The 19496-nt window shown below is 34.4% G+C and overlaps 1 protein-coding gene across 3 annotated transcripts in view; it reads right to left on the bottom strand.

The window, feature by feature from the left end:
- Positions 1 to 19496, bottom strand: part of LRRC49 (leucine rich repeat containing 49) — a 136163-nt gene that overhangs the window by 91400 nt on the left and 25267 nt on the right. The gene's annotated exons all lie outside the window — the stretch shown is intronic.

Raw genomic sequence — 19496 nt, forward strand, 5'->3', positions numbered from 1 at the left:
GTGTGTGTGTCCTCCTGTTGTAGTTTGAGCCTTGGTTGCTGTTTGCAAGTCAATGACAAGGATCTGAAAATGTCAAAGCTATTTACCTCACTCCTCTTAAACCCTTGGAAATATACTGCTCAAGTACAAATGAACCAATACACAGACAATATCCCCACAAAACGAAAGCAGATCATAGTGAATGTCACTAAAGGGCACCATCAGAGCAATTTCCAATCCAAGCAAGAATCAGAGGTTCCCCGAAAATTAATATACAACCCAGTATTACATTTATATTATATTATATTATATTATATTATATTATATTATATTATATTATATTATGTTATATTATATTATATTATGCTCAGTCTTATAGTAAAATAAGACTGGGTCTTATATTAATTTTTGTTCCAAAAGACGCATTAGAGCTGATTGTCTGGCTAGGTCTTATTTTCGGGGAAACACAGTATAACTGGAAATCTACCCTGTTCTGCTTAAATACAGCACCCCAAAGCAAACCTCTGCTGTTTAAATATAGTTCTACTCATCAAATATTGAAATGTTTGGCCCAAACGATTTTTTTAAATCATAAAGTAATACAAAGCTACCTAATTTCATTAAGTGGAAAGACACAAACCTTCTGAAAGTTATGACATATACTGGAGTAACAGAGTCTTAAGAGGAAGTTTAGTAATTACCCAGTCTACAACTTCATTATTCACATGAGAAACAGTCAACAGTTGAGGTGGTTGCAGGGGCAGGGTGGGAGTGGGGTGGGATGGCGACCCAGTAATATATACAGTGTTAGAGGCTGAGGCAGGACAAATTTCCACCTCTCTTCAAAATACTACAGACTAGCAAGTCTCATATAAAACGTTTGTCATTTTTAAGGGCAATATCATTTACAGTAATTCCGAGTTTATGAGTTTGAATAATGCTAATATAAATACATACATTTTATATATTATTGTGACCAACATTTAAAACCAAATCAAAACCTATTTTACTGTTTCCATTAGGACATCATCTTTCTTCCTTCCTTTCTTCCTCCCTTTGAAAACTACCATTTCCAAGATCCCAGTAAGAATTTAGGCAAGTGCATTAACATTATAGACAAGCCCCGCTTTCCCCAAAAAGGTTCATTTATTTATTTTTAAAATCTTGTTATCCAAAGAAAATACAAAAGTGATGGAATTGTGGCAGAACCACCTCTCACTCGTTTTTGAGAGCATAGGAAAAATGAATCTGGCTTAAGGCATTCTCTCATGTGGCTTCCCTTGTGTGCCATTCTCCAACCTTCTCTCAACCCCTTAGACCCTAAACAGTGTAAAAGGAATACAACTGCAGGGACAGAATCACTGGTGATGTATACCATTCCTTCAGCATTACCATTCTCAAGCCCACCCGTAGAAAGTCCACTCCACAGCTGTGAGTTAGTGATTTTTAGAGTTTTTCAGTCACGGTCAAGGAATAAGTTTGCATAAAACAGGAAGGCAGCCAAAGTCTCCCAGCAGGTGACAGGGCTACATGTTGGCAAAATTCTTCAATCATCTCCACCAGCCAGCTACCTCTCTCTGATATTCCCAGAAGTGAGAGGGTAGTGGGGTAAAGGAGGCATTACAGACTAGTGGTAGGGTTCATTTTACTCCAGGGCCCTATTTTCGAAAGGAAATGATAGCTTGCTTCCTATCTGGTCTCTAAAAGTATGGAGTCACAGCCAAATTGAAAGCCCTCTCTGTGCTCTTGGGGAATCTCTTCTCCCAAATTCTTCCTTAAATGTACCTGAGATATTTCTGAGCACAAGCATTGTTTGCTGACATCTAATTGGGAGAAACTGAGAAGCAGTAGCCTGGATCTCCTTTGAATCAAGGCACCTTAAAAAAATATATTTGTCGGCCAGCCCCGTGGTTCAGGCGGTTAGAGCTCCATGCTCCTAACTCTGAAGGCTGCTGGTTCTATTCCCACATGGGCCAGTGGCCTCTCATGGGATGGTGGGCTCCGTCCCCTGCAACTAAGATTGAACACAGCAACTTGAGCTGAGCTGCCTCCCAGATGGCTCAGTTGGTTGGAGCACGGGCTCTCAACCACAAGGTTGCCAATTCGATTCCTCGACTCCCACAAGGGATGCATTTAGTTGCATTTTAGCGCCCCCTGCAACTAAAATTGAACACTGGCACCTTGAGCTGAGCTGCCGCTGAGCTCCGGAATGGCTCAGATCGTTGGAGCACGTCCTCTCAACCACAAGGTTGCCAGTTTGACTCCCCCAAGGGATGGTGGGCTGCGCCCCTGCAACTAGAAATGGCAACTGGACCTGGAGCTGAGCTGCACCCTCCACAACTAAGACTGAAAGGACAACATCTTGAAGCTGAATGGCACCCTCCACAGTTAAGACTGAAAGCACAACAACTTGACTTGGAAAAAAGTCCTGGAAGTACAAACTGTTCCCCAATAAAGTCCTGTTCCCCTTCCCCAATAAAAAATCTTTAAATATATATATGTATTTGTCTGAGTTCCAGCCTACCATTTCAGAGACTACAGACACTTTTCAAGACATAATTTTTTGCTATTAAAATATAAATTCAAATTACCTCGTGATAATTTGTGAGAAAGGTTTTAAGTTTATTTTATTAAATGATAATGTTTTGTATCTTTTGTCACTTATGAAAAAAATTTTTACCAGACGTCTTTATCAAATTTTAAAAACCAATAATTGTCATTACTTGATAGAGCTATGAAAAATATTCACAACAAATTGAAAACTAAAATCAGAATCCAACTACATATATCCTTATAACCACTTTAATAGATACTCTTTCCAGAAATTTGAAAAATACAATAATTATCCACAATTATTTTTATTATTCCAAATTTCATTTTTTAAGAAAATTATAACTTTTAATTTTTCCAGCAATTCTGAGATATACTTTGTAAGAATTACTAGCATTAGAATAGACAAAAAGAAAACGTATTTGTCATATCAATTATCTAAGCATGAGTCATTTACAGGAAAAAAAAGCGACTTATAGGAAGCTACTAGAAGATGGCTCCTCTAATACGAGACAGTAAACAAAAGATGGAGAAACATAAGATCCAGGAAGTTGATTCACCATTGGAGGGAGGCAAAGAAAATCCAAAAATGACATCTATAGCAGGCTTAAGAGCAACCAATCAACATCAGAGACAGAGGACAAAGGGCTCTAGACCAGGTATCTTCAAAGGGAGCAAATGAAACAGAATACCTGACATCTTTGCCCATACACCGAGGAATTTTAGAGTTCTGTTGGGGAGTTTGGACATTAGTTAATGGTAGAACCCTCAATTAATGGGGGAAACAAGACAGTTATTAATGCTAGGAAAAACAAGAGCTTAATATCATGATCCAACATGCACTTTGAAAAGCTCATCTTATTGTGCTAGACAATCCTACTCTATTAGATTATAAATTCATCAACCTGAATCAAGTCTGATCCACCTTTGACCAGAAGCCCAAGAAATCTCAAAAATAAATATCCTGCCTTTGCCCTCAAGTATCCAACACTATGTCAAGGTAGTGCGCTCTTCCTTCCAGTATGCAATTATCTCAGCTTTTCTTTATCAACAGGTTATATTTTGGGGGAAGCCAGCATGCTACAAAATACTTACTCAAAAAATTTAATTAATTTGGAATGATGGGGAAAGGAGAAATGGAGGGATTAAGAATAATGTAAGTAAGCTAAATTCTTACAGCTTTGAGAAAAACTCAGCACATTTATTTCATTGTCAAGCATTAAACCCTCCCCAAATTTTTCTCTGGAGATAACAATATCACAGGCATAAAAACTATTGCAAAGAAGCAATAACGTTAACATACCTAAGATGAGAAGATGATGAAATAAAATATAACATACAGGGGAATACTTATAGCTCATCTGTTTATTAATCTGCTCATAGTCTCAAATTTATTATATTTCACACAATTCTGAGAATCACATTCAAAACATCATTTGAAGTGAAATTCAAAACCATTTTATATATTTTAAATATAATCCTTTTAAAAAGAAATCTAGTGAACACACAATGGGATTTGTAAATGATGTAATACATGATTATACATCTGAAATCTATGTAACTTTACTAACAATTGTCACCCCAATAAACTTTAATTTAAAAAAAAGAGATCTAAATAAAATTACTTAATACCAGACTATTGGGAGGATTATAATTTTTGATTTTTCAAAAGAATAATAACTTGCCATTTGAGAAATATGCTTGTCCTACTCTGCTCATTGTTTTTCCTATTTCTAAACTTCACAAAAGAACTAGATGATTCAGCAATCTAACCATGTGTATAACATCTATTACTGGAGTTATTTTTAGAGCAGCCTCCTGCAGAGGAATAAGGAAGAAGAAAGGCAAAGAGATAGAGGCTTTGGCATGTATCAAGTAGGACAAAGATAACTATAATAAAATCACAACTATTCTCATTTCATGACCTATTCTGTCGTATAAAAAAGTCAGAGTAAAAATATATAGGGGTAAGTATTTTCATTTTGAGAACTGGAAACATATTTATAAACAAAGCATTGAATAAGTTTGGAAAAAAACAATGGAAAAAAGTAATCTTTTTATAAAAAGGTTTATTAAGTTAATTCCAAAACGACTACTTGCTACAGCCATCACTTTGTGATACAGACACATATTACACAAAGAATAATATGTGTCAGCTATCATATCAATGACTCTAATCATATATTTAAATGTCAATTTAAAAAAGTCCATTATCTATCTGGCTCTGTAACCCAAAGGAATTAATATGTATATCTGCTTTTTATATTTGTTAACTACCCATTACATGGCAATAAATATCAGTCAGTCTAGCCTCAAGTTGCTTTTCCAATCTGATTTTCTTCTGCACTCTCTTGTAATCCCCCTCAAAAAAAAAAAAGATAAAAGGGAACTAGAATCTAATTAGTTGGTAAGCAGACACTGATACTCTGACTAAAGAGATTTCTAGGCTCTATTACAAGGAGAGCTAGATTTAATAGCTATAAAGAAAAACAAAAAGCTCCAACTTCACAGGCCTTTCCTCATTTGAATTTGTAGTTCAAATTTACATCACAAGCATGAGCTAACAAAACTCCTCATAAAAAATGGTCCCTAGCATCCATGCCTTTATCACTCCTGGCAAAACTCTCTGAAAAGACACAAACTTGGTTCAGGCTTTACAACATTCTGACTATCCCAAACTACTAACGTGAAAAAAATTAGCATGAGCAAGAGTCAGCAGAAATTTCAGGAAGCTGTTAAAAAAATTAAAAAACTATAATAACTCGATAAAGACTACGGAATAGTCATGTTTAAAAGTATTAAAGAAATAAAAATAATCAAAACATGAAAAAATACAATACTATAAAAATAAAGAGATCTGAGCATTTATGAAAACAAACTTCTACAAAAAATAATGGCCATTACTAAAAACACCATGGATACACGGAAAATCAGATTAGACAAAACTGAGAAGCTACTGAACTGGAAGACATCACTAAAGAAGTAAAAAATGCAGAAATGTAGCAGAGAGAGATAAGAACAACAAAACTTTTAAGAAACAAAGGATAAAACATGAAGGTGCACACTGTGCCTTGCAGGTATGTAAGAAGCAAAAAGAGAGGAAATAGGAGTAGGTAACATTTGAAAATAAAGACTCAGGATGTTCCCATAATTAATGAAAGATAAGAATCTGCAGATTCAGGAAATAGAAATATCCAGTATGCTAATAAAATTACCATATTTAATCAAATCTAAGATACCACCTTACAATTATTTTATGTAACACTTAAGTGAAAATCAACTTATGATTAACCAATAATAAAATAATCTATCACTTAGAATTTTTATTTCATTATTACTGAAAGAGCTCTTTTAGATTTATTTAACATATATATTTTACCTAATATCATTCTTATGCATACCTAAAAGTTAAGTAAAATAAATTAATTAAATAAATGAACTCCCAAAATGTCTCCACTTACTATAAGACTTGACTAGTTAGACAGTGTAGACAAATGGTAGACATTTGGCATAATGTCTACCAATGGCATAATGGTAGACAAATAGATGGAACAGAATACAAGGTCCAAAAAAAGATTCATTTGATTATAACTCAATTTCAACCAACACACCAATTCAATTCAGTCGGGGAAACAGGATCTTTTCAAGAAAAGGTGATGGAGCAAATAAATATCCCTACCTCACATCATACAGAAAATTTAATTAAACACAGATTGCAGACCTAAAATGAAAGGTAAAACTATAAAACATCTGGAGGAAAACAGAGGAGAACATATTCATGACACTGAGACAGGCAAAGACTTCTTAGACAGGATAAAAAGCACTAATGAGAAAAGTAAACAATTTGATAAACTGCACGTCACTAAAATTTAAAGCTTTCACATATCAAAAACATTATTAAGAAAGCAAAATGGCAAGCCATGCAGAAAATACACTCAATACATATACCAAGCAAAGAACCTAAATCTAGCATGAAGATCTATTACAACTCAATAACAAAAAGATAAACAACCCAATTGTTTTAATGGGCAAAAGACTTGAACTGATACTTCACAAAAGGGTATGTCAGAATTGCCAACAGGTACTCGAAAAATGTTCAGAATCATTAGTCATCAAGGAACTGCAAATTAAAACCACAAATTAAAATCACTAAAACTATAAAGACTGTCTGTCACACACTGGCAAGGATATGGAGCAATGGGCACTCTCCTTTATTGCTAGTGGGGGTGAAACGTGGTATAATCACTTTTGGAAAACTGTTTGGCATTTTCTAATAAATTTAGACATCCACCAACCTTACGGCTCAGTAATGACACTTGTATGTATTTAGCTAAGAGAAATGAGGGGATACGTCCAGCAAAATAAATACATAAAATACTACAAGAATATTCATAGCGGCTTTATTTGCAAAAGCCAAAACTTAGAAATAACCAAGATGGCTGTGAACATAAGAATGAAAAAGCAAACTGTATTGTATTTAGACAATGACTACAATTCAGCAATTTTGTTAAAAACTATTGATACACACAGCAAAGTGGATTAATATCAAAAAATTATGTTTAGTACACAAAAGAATACATATTATATATATTAAATACAAATATATAATACATATAAAAGATCTTGTTTTACCCATTGAATTGAATTTTGTGTGCATACACATACACGTGCGCACACACACACACACAAACATACACACACACTTTACAAAAAGTTCAAAAATAGGCAAAATTAATCCGTGGGGACAGAAGTCAGGAAACCTCCGGAGTAGAGAAAGGCATTGACTGGAAAGAGGCACAAGAGAACTTTCTGGAGTGACAGAAATTTTTCCTATCTTGATCTGTGTGGTAGACAAATGAATATATATTCATTTGTTATATATACACTCTCTATATAAATATATATATATATATTGCCAAAAAATGTATACACATTTTATTCTGCAATTACAAGAGGTGCTCAAAGTGGTTACCGTCAGCATCCAGACACTTCTGAATACGGTGAACTACAGCTTGAGCAACGCTGACAAAAGTGTCCATTTGTATAATTATTTTTGGCACCCCCATATATGTGTATATAAATAAACTGTACAGTTAAGATTTGTGAGTTTTACTGTATCTAAATTATATCTCAATAGAGTAGGAAGAAAAGACTTCATATTTAGAATCCAACTTCTGACTCAGTAGGTAACAATGTCTGCGCTTTTCACACAGAACTGTCTTCCGTGCCATCAGAAACAGTGGGGATGCAGTACATACTAAAGGGGGCTCCGTTACTGGCCACAGGATTTTCTTTCCAGCTGCTGACCCCATTCTTTATGTTTTGATATGGATAAAGAAACACCAGTGTTATTGTCTGAATGTTTGTGCCTCCCCACAGTCATGTGTTAAAATCCTAACCCCCAGAGATGATGGTATTCGGAGCCTGGGATGTCAAAAAGGCCCTTGCTTAAGTCTGGAGGGTGGAGCACTCATGAACAGGATAAGTGCCTTATTACAGAAACACCGCAGAGATTTCGAGCGTCTTCCACCATGTGAAGGCATGGTGAGAAAGCACCCGCTACGGACCAGAAGAGGGCTCTCACCAAAATGAAACCATACTAGCACCTTGATCTTGGACTTCCTAGACTCCAGACTGTGAAAAATAAATATCTGTTGTTTATAAGCCACCCAATCTATGGGATTTTGTTATAACAGTCTGAATGGACTAAGGCACCAGCATGAATTATTCACATAGCCTTTTGTTGCTGTGAAATTTCTCTCATCTGTTCAAAGGAGTTCCATCAGTTTCTCCTGTCTTTAGTTGCATTGCCTGGCATGTGAGAAGCAACCTCTCTAAGCCTATCTCAGTAACAAAATATAACACAGCCTCACCAAATATGGTTATCTTCCCTTTAAAACATTTGATTGCTAATTAGCAGGAAATGTGGGATTGCAATTGTTTCTCCACAAAAAAAAAAGGTTCACTAATATTAAACTTATGTCTTTGCTGTTCTATTTCCATACCTTTTTGAACTGAGTAACGTTTCATTTCAATGCCAAATCATGATGCAATCTTTTTAAATACATTTTAAAGAATGATTAAATTCAAAACATGTTGTACCAACAATTGAAATGACAATAGTATAAACAGGTATAACCACATTCACATACATTTAGGCAATGAAATGACTGGAGCCTGTCCAATAGATTTTTTAAGATGCCATAGATTGTAAGACATATGCAGAGTTGTTGAAATATGGAAAAATGTGTCTCAAATTGGTGAAAGATAGTAGTTCCACGTCAATACACATCACAGTGTGTCAGAAGGAATTCAAAAAGCAAGTCTATAATCCTAAAAGCAACCAGAGGAAAAGAAGACCGCCTACAAAAAAATGATAGTAGACAATTTAATGACAATAATAGAAGGCCAAAGAAAATGGAATACGAGCTTCAAACATCGAGGGGAAAAATAACTGTCAACCAAGTCAAACCATCATGAATAAAATAAACACATTATTAGACAAAAACTGAGAGCGTTTACTACCCTCAGAATCACCTTAAAGGAAAATTTTCTAAATTATATATTTTGGGAGGAGTGGTAAGCCTAAACCAACATGTGGGTGAATCTAAATAAGCATTGACTGAAAACAACAGCAATTAAAATATCTCATTTGTGGAGTAAAAAGTTCTAAAGAAAATACTAGGCAATAAAAACATGTAAAATGGGAGAGGGTTACTACTAAATGATTCTAAGGTCCTTATCTGAGAATAGGGTAGGGATGTGCATTACCTCAAGTGTGTGATTTAAATCAAGTGTGTATTTTAAAATGTTAAGAGTAACCATTAAAGTGAATAAGAAAGAATAGCAAAAATGCCCTCAACCTGAAATAAGGCCCAAGAAAAGAAAGCAGAGGAAAAGCAGGACAAATAAAAAGCATGAGAAACACTTTAGTTATGAATTTAAATATATCAGTAAACACAATCAGTACAACAGAATACTCTCTGGTTAGAAGACAGATTCTCAGATTCTGCGGTGAAAAAGGAGTCGTGTCTGCTTCAACTTCTTACAACAATGTCTTGCAGTTTTCGGTACATAGGTATTTCATCCCCTTTGTTAAGCTTATTCCTAGGCATTTTACTCTTTGTTTGCAATTCTAAATGGGATTGTTTTCTTCATTTCTCTTTGATAGCTCCTTTTTAATACATAGAAACTCAACAGATTTTTGTACATTGAATTTGTATCCTAAAACTTTACTGTATTTGTTTATTATTTCTAACAGGTTTTTGGTGGAGTCTTTAGGGTTTTTTTATACATAAAATCATGTCATCCGCAAATAATGACAGTTTTCCTCCTTCCTTTCCAATTTGGATGCCTTTTATTTATTTTTCTTGCCTAATTGCTACTCAGCCATAAAAAAGATGAAATATTGCCATTTGGGACAACATGGATGGAACTTGGGGGTATTACGCTAGGTGAAGTAAGTCAAACAGAAAAGTACAAAAACCATATGATTTCACTCATATGCGGAATACGTGTATAAAAGAAAAAAGTAACAAACAAACAAACAAAAAACAAACTCATAGATACAGACAACTTAGTTGTTACCAGAGGGGAAGGGGAGGGGAGGCTAAAATGGGTAAAGGTGTCAAACACGTAGTGACCAATGGAAACTAGATTTTTGATGGTGAGCACACTATAGAGTATACGGATACTGAATTATAATGTTGCACTGCTGAAACGCATGTATTGTTTTAACTAATGTTACTCCAATTTGAAAAGGAGTTATGAATTCTTTACAAGAAAAAGGTTGAGAGTTAAAGGACTTAATACAATTCAAATATCTCAGCATTATTTCTCTTGATATTCCTGTCCAAAGTACATAACCTGAATCTAATCATGAGGAAACATCATTAGACAAGCCCAAACTGAGGGACATTCTACAGAATAATAAACTAAGTCTTCAAATTTTTCAATGTCATGAAATACAAAGAAAGACTAAGGTACATTTGCAGATTAAAGAAGACCAGGGAGATAACAACAACTGAACGCAATGCATGATCTTGGATTTCATTTTGCTATAAGGACACTATTGAGGCAACTGGGACAATGTGAATGGAACCTACAGATTAGGTAATAGTATTGTATCAATGTTAATTTCCTGATTTTGATCACTATAATGTGGATATGTAGGAAAATTCTTTGTTTTTAGGAAAACACAGTGAAGTATGTGGAGATAAAGGGGCATCATTTCTGCAACTTACTCATAAATGGTTTAGAAAAAAATAGAGAGATTAGTAGATATAAAGAGAGGGAAAGAGAACAAGCGAGAGCGGATAAAGCAAATGCACTAAATGTTATCATTTAAGAAATCTGAGTGAAACATACTGAGAGTTCTTTACACTATTGTTGCAACATTTTCTGCAATTATGTCAAAATTTTAAAAAGGTTAAGGAATAAAAGAGATATATGAGGAAAAAAACAAAAGAAAGCTGGTATTAACATTAGACTAAATAAATGTTAAGGCAAGAACTATTATTAGCTTACTGATATATTCTACATACCTATTTGGTTGGTGCGAAAGTACTGCAGTTTAAAAGTTTAAAAATAATTGCAAAAACCGCCATTACTTTTGCACCAACCTAATAGAACAGTGCCTGGCATATAGCCCATGCTCATAAAATACTTGCTCAGTGAAGGAGTTAGTAATACAGTTAATAGATATTGATGAAAGGAACAATTTACCAAGAAGATGCATCAGTTTTAAACTATGTACACCTAGAAACATAGCTTCAAATACTGACCACATACAAGGCAAATATATTAATAGTAACTATTGACTGTAATATTAACAAGGCAATAAAGCAAACCTCAACAAACATCAAAGAACCAATTCCATATAATCCACATTCACTGGCTACAGTGCAATTAAATTAGAAAAGAATGACAGAAAAACAATAAGAAATCCATACATACCAAAAAATATATACTTCTAAATAGCACATGGATCAAAATAACAGAAGTCATAATAGAACTTAGAACATATTTGTAACTAAATGATAAAAATATTAAATTTTAAAGCTTATGAGAAGAAACTGTAGTGGTTCTTAGAGGGAAATTAGCCTTAAGTGCTTATATAATATTAGAAAATAAAAAAGACTAAAAATTAATGTATCAAATATCCAACATAAAACTTGAGAAAGAAAACAGAGGAAATAATAGATAAGAACAAAAATCAATAAAATAACATTTTTCAAAGCTTCAAGAGAGGTTCAAAAAAGCCAAAAGCTGCTTCTTTGAAAGTACTGGTAAAATAAACAAACTTCAGGCAAGTATAAATAAGGAAAGTATAAATAAGCATTATTAGAAGTGACAAGGGGCAATGACTACAGATAGAGCAGCCACACACACACACACAAAAGTGAATTTAGAGGAAAGGAAACTATAACATATCAAAACTGATGCCCACTATTATTACTGAGTCAAAAGTTTATAACTACCCAGACTATTTAACAGATAAGTTCTACCAAATATTTAAGGAACAGATCATCTTTATCTCATATAAATTGAGATTTATACTAAATAGAAATCCAAAATAGGGCATCACAGAATATCAAAATAAGACGCCCTGCCAATTTAGCTGATGAAGCTAGTATGACCTCTATACCAGAAAACAATAAAGAGAAAAGAAATTACAGGCCAATCTCAATTATTAGCATAGATGTAAATATTGTGAATAAAATATTAGTGAACAAAATCAAGAATGTATATGAAATATAGCTTATAATATACATAATGACCAAAAATGCTAAAATAACTTATCTTTACAAAATCTTGTCATGTAATATGCAAATTTAATAGATTTCAGAACCCATATGATCAATCTAAGAGTTGTAGAAAAGTCACTTAATAAAACCCAACAACCATTCATAATATAAACTCTAAGCACACTAAAAAGAGAATAATGTAATGTATTCAGTCTGATAAATGGCATTTGGCAAACATAGCTAGTAATGCATGTCCTTTAAAATCAAGAAGTAAGGCACTTTTGCTTCTATATCCAACTTTGTGCTGGAGGTTCAGCCAAACCGGAAGTTCAGTCCAGCTCAGTCAAATAAGAAAAAACAAATCTATAATGATTAGGGGAAAACTACTATTGTTTGCAAAAAAATTGTAATGGTCTAAATAAAAAAACCTAAGATAATCTACAGACATATTATTAGAATTATTAAGTGTTAGAGCAAGGTTGCTATATGTAAAACCAATAAATGAAAACCAACTGTGGTTCTATATACTAGTAACAGAAACCAATTTCTGCTCCAAAAACTTACAATAGCAACAAAAAAGTATAAGATATCTGGGGAGAAATCTAAAAAAAAACTTTAAATAAGCTACCTATGGAGAAAAGTATAAAATCATTAAATCAGACATATATGAATTGAAAGATGTGCTGTATTCATATTATGCCATTCATATTAACATGCTGTTCATATTACATTGGAGGCTTGATATCATAAAAATGTCAATTACTTCAAAGATATTCCAATTAAACAGACCAGTAGGGTTATTTGTGAAACTTGACATGCTATTTCTAGAATGTATATAGAAGAAGAAAGGACCAAGATGATTTTTTTAAAGGAAGGAAGGAAGGAAGGAAGGTAGGAAGAAAGGAAGGAAGGAATGAAGGAAGGAAAAGGAAGGAAAGAAAAGAGAAAGGAAGATTGGGGACCTCATTCTACTAGCTCGAGGACATAATAAAAAGTTACGATTATTAAGACAATGTTATACTGAAACATGGATAGAGATCAGTTAAACAGACCAGAGAGGCCAGGCACAGACCAATGAATATGTGGATATTTAATTTGCTGGAGGGAGATACTACCAAGGGGAGAGGGAAAGACAGAATTCACTTTTCAATAAATGGTGCTGGAACAATTGGTAATCCATATGAGAGAAACAAATAAAATTGGGTTACAGCTTCACACCAGGCAAAAAACAATTCCAAATAGATGAAACACCTACATGTGAAGAATAACTTTAAAACTTTTGTTAGACAATATAGAAAAATATCTTTATGTCCGTAGCCTACAAAGAATTATTTTTCAAACAAAAAAACAGAAACAATAAAGAAAACTATTCATGATTTCTATTTCTTTTCCTGGAAACGCAGAAACCAAAGAAATTTGTTTCTTTCTTAACAGGAAAAGGTAAAAAAACAAACAAACAAACAAAAAACCCTGTTATTTCAATGGGCAAAGGATAAGGCCATTCACAGTATCGGAAAAGAAAAAAGATGAAAGGCATTCAGCATCATTGGAAATTCAAAATAAAATCTCATTGTAATATATTTTCATAGTTAAAAGATTGGCAAAGATTAAAAGGTCTGACAATATCAAGTGTCGCCAAAGATGTGAAGTTAAAGGAATTCTCAGGTCATGCTGATGGAAATGTCATTTGGTACAACCACCTTGGGGTAAAGTAAAATAATGTGTATAACCCTGGCACACAGCTACGCTTCCCCCAACTATCCACCAGTGAGCATTGTTTTTCAAATGCAGGTTGCAACCAATTTTTCATTGATCAAGAAATCAATTCAGTAGGTTGAGACCAACATTTTTTTTAGCTCAATATTTTTTAATAAGATACAATAGAATTAAATAGGATATCCCAGAATGGGTTGCACTAAAGGTAGGTTTCATGAAATACTTGTTTCCATTATTTATAATGTATCCATATAAATATGTATTTAATAATTGGATTTCAATGGAAATTTTATTTGTTACCATAGATCATGGCCAAAAATGTCTGAAAGCCACTGACCTAGATAAATTGTCATACATACACAAAAAGACATTAACAAAAATGTTATTTGCACCACTTCTTAAATAGAAAAAAATTAGAAATAATATTACTGTCCATTAATAGAAGAATAAATACTTCATTACAATCATACCATATAATACTATATAAAAATGAAAATTAGTGAACCAGAGATATAGGTATCAACATAGATAAATCTCAAAGTATAATGTTAATAAAAGCAGGTTACAGAAGATATGTACAGTACGATACCACTTACAGAACATTTAAAAGCAGGCAATTCATTCATATTGTTTAGTGATACATATATACACAAATATATATATATATATATATATATATATACTACATACACATATATGTATATATATATACACAAATATATAAATAGGAAAAGGAAACAGATATTCATGGGAATAAACACTAAATTCAGAACTGTGGCTACCTCTGTAAAGGAGGGAGGGAATGTGATGGTGGACGGCTACATGGAAGGCCTCCATTATATTTGAAAGGTTTTTATTTATTAAGTTGATTGGTGGATATACAAATGGTATTCCTATTCTTTTGGGGTTGCATAATTTTTTAAAAGGGAAAGATATCATAAAAACTAAAAAGACCATGCTGTTTTGATTATTGTAGCCCTGTAGTACAAGCTCAAATCAGGGATTGTGATACCTCCAGTATTGTTCTTTTTCCTTAAGATTGCTTTGGTTATTAGGGGTCTTTTGTGGTTCCAAACAAATCTGATGATTTTTTTGTTCTATTTCTTTAAAAAATCCCATTGGGCTTTTGATGGGGATTGCATGAAATCTGTATATCGCTTTAGATAATGTGGCCATTTTAACTGTTTTAATTTTTCCAATCCATGAGAATGGAATGTCTTTCCATTTCTTTGTGTCTTCTTCAATTTCTTTCAAAAATATCTTATAGTTTTTAGCATATAGATCCTTCACATCCTTGGTTAAGTTTATTCCTAGGTATTTTATTCCTTTTGGTGCAATTGCAAAAGGAATTGTTTTTTGTATTTCTTTTTCTGAGATTTCATTGTTAGTGTATAGGAATGCAATGGACTTTTGTACATTGATTTTGTAGCCAGCAATTTTCCTGTATTCGTTGATTGTTTCTAATAGCTCTTTGGTGGAGTCTTTAGGGTTTTCTATATACAGCATCATGTCATCTGCAAAGAGTGATAATTTAACTTCTTCATTCCTATATGAAACTTAAAAGCTTCTGCACAGCAAAAGAAACAGTTGACAAAATAAAGAGGCAACCAACTGAATGGGAGAAGATTTTTGCAACAGTGCCTCCGATAAGGGGCTAATATCCAAAATATACAAGGAACTCATGAAACTCAACAACGAAAAAAACAACCCAATTGAAAAAATGGCCAGAGGACCTGAAGTGACATTTCTCCAAACAGGACATACAAATGGCAAATAGACATATGAAAAAATGCTCAACATCACTAATCATCAGAGAAATGCAAATAAAAACCACAATGGGATATCATCTCACCCCAGTCAGAATAGCTATCATCAACAAGACAAATAGTAACAAGTTTTGGAGAGGCTGTGGAGAAAAAGGAACCCTGATACACTGTTGGTGGGAATGCAGACTGGTGCAGCCGTTATGGAAGGCAGTGTGGAGGTTCCTCAAAAATTGTGAGTAGAATTACCATATTTCCCAGCAATCCCTCTCCTGGGTATCTACCCAAAAATCTGAAAACATTTATACACAAAGACACGTGTGCTCCAATGTTCATTGCAACTTTGTTTACGGTGGCCAAGATATGGAAACAACCAAAATGTCATTCGATAGACCAATGGATAAAGAAGTTATGGTATATATATATCGATAGACGAATGGATAAAGAAGTTATGGTATATATATACAATGGAATAGTATTCGGCAGTAAGAAAAGATGATATAGGAACATTTGTGACAACATGGATGGATTTGAGAGTATGATGCTAAGCGAAATAAGTCAGAGAGAAAAAGCAGAGAACCACATGATTTCACTGATATGTGGTATATAAACCAAAAACAGCAAAAGAACAAGACAAACAAATGAGAAACAAAAACTCATAGACACAGACAGTAGTTTAGTGGTTACCAGAGGGTAAGGGGGTGGGAGGTGGGTGATGAGGGTAAAGGGGATCAAATATATGGTGATGGAAGGAGACCTGACTCTGGGTGGTGAACACACAATGGGATTTATAGATGATGTAATACAGAATTGTACACCTGAAATCTATGTAATTTTACTAACAATTGTCGCCCCAATTAATTAAAAAGAATTGAATTAAAAAATATTTTTAGACAAAAAAAAAAAAACTAAAAAGACGTCTGGTTTAAAATTTACAAAATTTTCAAGAAAAAGACCAATTAATTTAACTACAATACAAACAAACCATAACTTTTCTGCATCAAAAACATAAAAGAAGGAGGTTTCTGATAAAATGGTGAAATAGGTAATGCATCTATTTCATGACCTTCCCAAGATTCAATGGGTAAAGCAAACACACACACACACACACACACACACACACACTAAATAAATCTATGGAAATCATTAAAACAAAAGAGCTGTCATTAACACATCAACGTTTGTGATGAATTTCAGGACGCTGGAAAGCAGGTGGGGTCTTACTGGAGATAATACTAAACACTGCATCTTAGAACTGGCAAGACATGCTGCAGTACAGACAGAACAGCCTTTCTTTCTGACAGGATCCCATCGTACCCCATGCTGGAGTCGGTACATACAAAGAATAGGCTGGGACCTTGCTTCACTGTGGCTAATCAAGCGGGTGTGTAATTAAAGGTATGTCTACTCCACAACTATTCCTGGATACCAACAAACCCACTCCACCCCAGCCCCCTCCCACCGCTGTCATGTGCAAACACAGCCACGCACACAGCAGCTGCCTGAGGAAACCCACAGCTGGAGACTCAGGATCTGCTCTCTAAACAAAACAGAACTATCTATTAAGGAAGAATGGGGCGTGTGGGGCTTTTATCTGTGGAGATGGTTAATAACTGCTATCGCAGAACCAGAGTGGGGAGGAATGGCAGTTTCACCTGGCACAAAAGATATTAAGGTCCTTCTACCCCCAAAGTCTTTCTTACTTTGGCAATTACAGAGTGAGCCTGCCTTTTCCCTTCTACTCACTCTAAAGGGAAGTCTGTCAAGGTGTGAGATTCAGCAACTTACACAAATCTAGTAATCATTCAAGGGAGAGATGTTATGGTTAAAAAGATCCATTCAGGTGCACAGGAGACCCAGCCGCTACTTAAGATGGTCTTCATTTAAGGATTGCCAGCCATTGAAAAAAACCAAAACCATGAAAGAAAAAAAAACACGTAAAAAGAATAAGTGGATAACTGACCATGGAGAAAAGATGAGCTCATGAAAAAACAAAACAAAAAAAGAATCCTCAAATTTAAAAGTCTCTTGGTTCTTTTAGGAAAAGAATGCTTTGAAAACGAAACAAGTAAGAGTTGGATAATGTTTCTTATTTATCCTTATATGTATATACTCATAATTTCCTATAAAGTAATATGCAAGATACTTGACATGATAATGATACCATATGTATACTATTTACTGAATCTTTTTAACTTTTAGAAATTAATTTCCTTTTCCGTCAGATGTTTACTGCTGCCTAAGCAAACAGTGATGATTAGACATAATACTCAACGGGAAATTCAGTAAGCAATTTCCTGGATATGCATAATGCACTTTCCAAATGAAAGACAAAATACAGACAGGAATATGCTCAGGCCAGTAGATTTCTGTGCCCCACTCTACCAAAGATTTTTGGGGTTCTGACCGTACCCAGTGTCTTGATGGCATACGAAGTCCAGCCTGAGCAATTCCTAGAGACTGAACAATGTCACAGATTAACTCAATCTGATTGTCTTTTAAAATAAACAAGCCATTTCCAATATTTAAATCCAATCTGGGGAGGACCTGACAGAATTTATAGGCTCTGGAGTAAATCCACGACTTGGAGAAGGTTCTGAAATTATCCCAACCTCTTAGGAGATGTGAGCATTACATGGCTCAGATCTTCTGGGAAGCTTCCAAATGAAACCAGTCAGTACAATGAGGCCTGGAAAGAAAACTTCATCTGTCCCCCAGTGGTACTCAAGTGTACCACTTACAGTACGCTTAACTATTTACTAAGGAACTCAGTGTCTTGAAAAAGAGTTAGATTGTGCCTTTAAGAGTGCTTAAATGATATCCAGAGAACCTAAAGTAGTTTTCCTATTGCATGTAAGCAAAAGAAACTTGTTAAAGGAACAAATGTTTTCATTAATCATTAGACGTCTTCTTCGTCTGTATCATATCATACAGCTGGAAAGCCAGATTTCTAGTCCTCTTCATACATGCCCCGTGCAAAGTACCTGAGTGTCAGCTGTTATGTAGTTGCTGAAGTTGAGTAAAACTATACATCTAACAAGGTTTATCTTCAGACTTCCCGAGTTGCCTTTCTGTAGTTTTGCCTCCACAAAACTAACATTTTTCCTCCTGCTCACAGGCCTGTTCTCCTCCATCTTTGACTTTTTTCAGAGTCAACAAGCCAAAACGGACCCGAGAGAGAATCTAGTCCGTCCAATGCCCTCATTTTAGAGAAAAGTAAACTGAGGCTTCCACCATTAAAGTGATTTACCCCATGTCACACAACTAATGAGAGAGGAAGCTAAGACCAGAAGTAGGCCTCTGATGCCCTAGGCAATGCTCTTTCACTAGACCAAGCTGCCCTTTAAAACCTGCAAAGAATATAATACGTATGCATGTCTTCGTAGCTCTCAGCCTCCGAGGTGTTTCCCTCTTGGCGCAACGCTACATCTACTTCCAATCACCAAGTACCTCCTTTCTTATTAATTCTATACCCACGACAAAACAGGAAGGGATTCAATGTACATTTATACTAGCTGATTCATTTACTGATAATATTTCTATTCTGTTTTTAATTTTATATTTATCTTTTAAAACAGAAAATACCTCAACAGTTCCCAAATTGAAAAATCATAAATCCTAATAATTATATGCACAATTTAAATTCAGAAAAAAAACCACTAAATTACCTTAGACGCTTATTTTGCCTGAAGCAATGATATAACATGTATTTCGTTTCCTTAAAAGAGAAGCTGAAAGCACA

This window comes from Rhinolophus hipposideros (assembly GCF_964194185.1).
Source record: "Rhinolophus hipposideros genome assembly, chromosome: 5".
Classification (NCBI taxonomy): Eukaryota; Metazoa; Chordata; class Mammalia; order Chiroptera; family Rhinolophidae; genus Rhinolophus; species Rhinolophus hipposideros.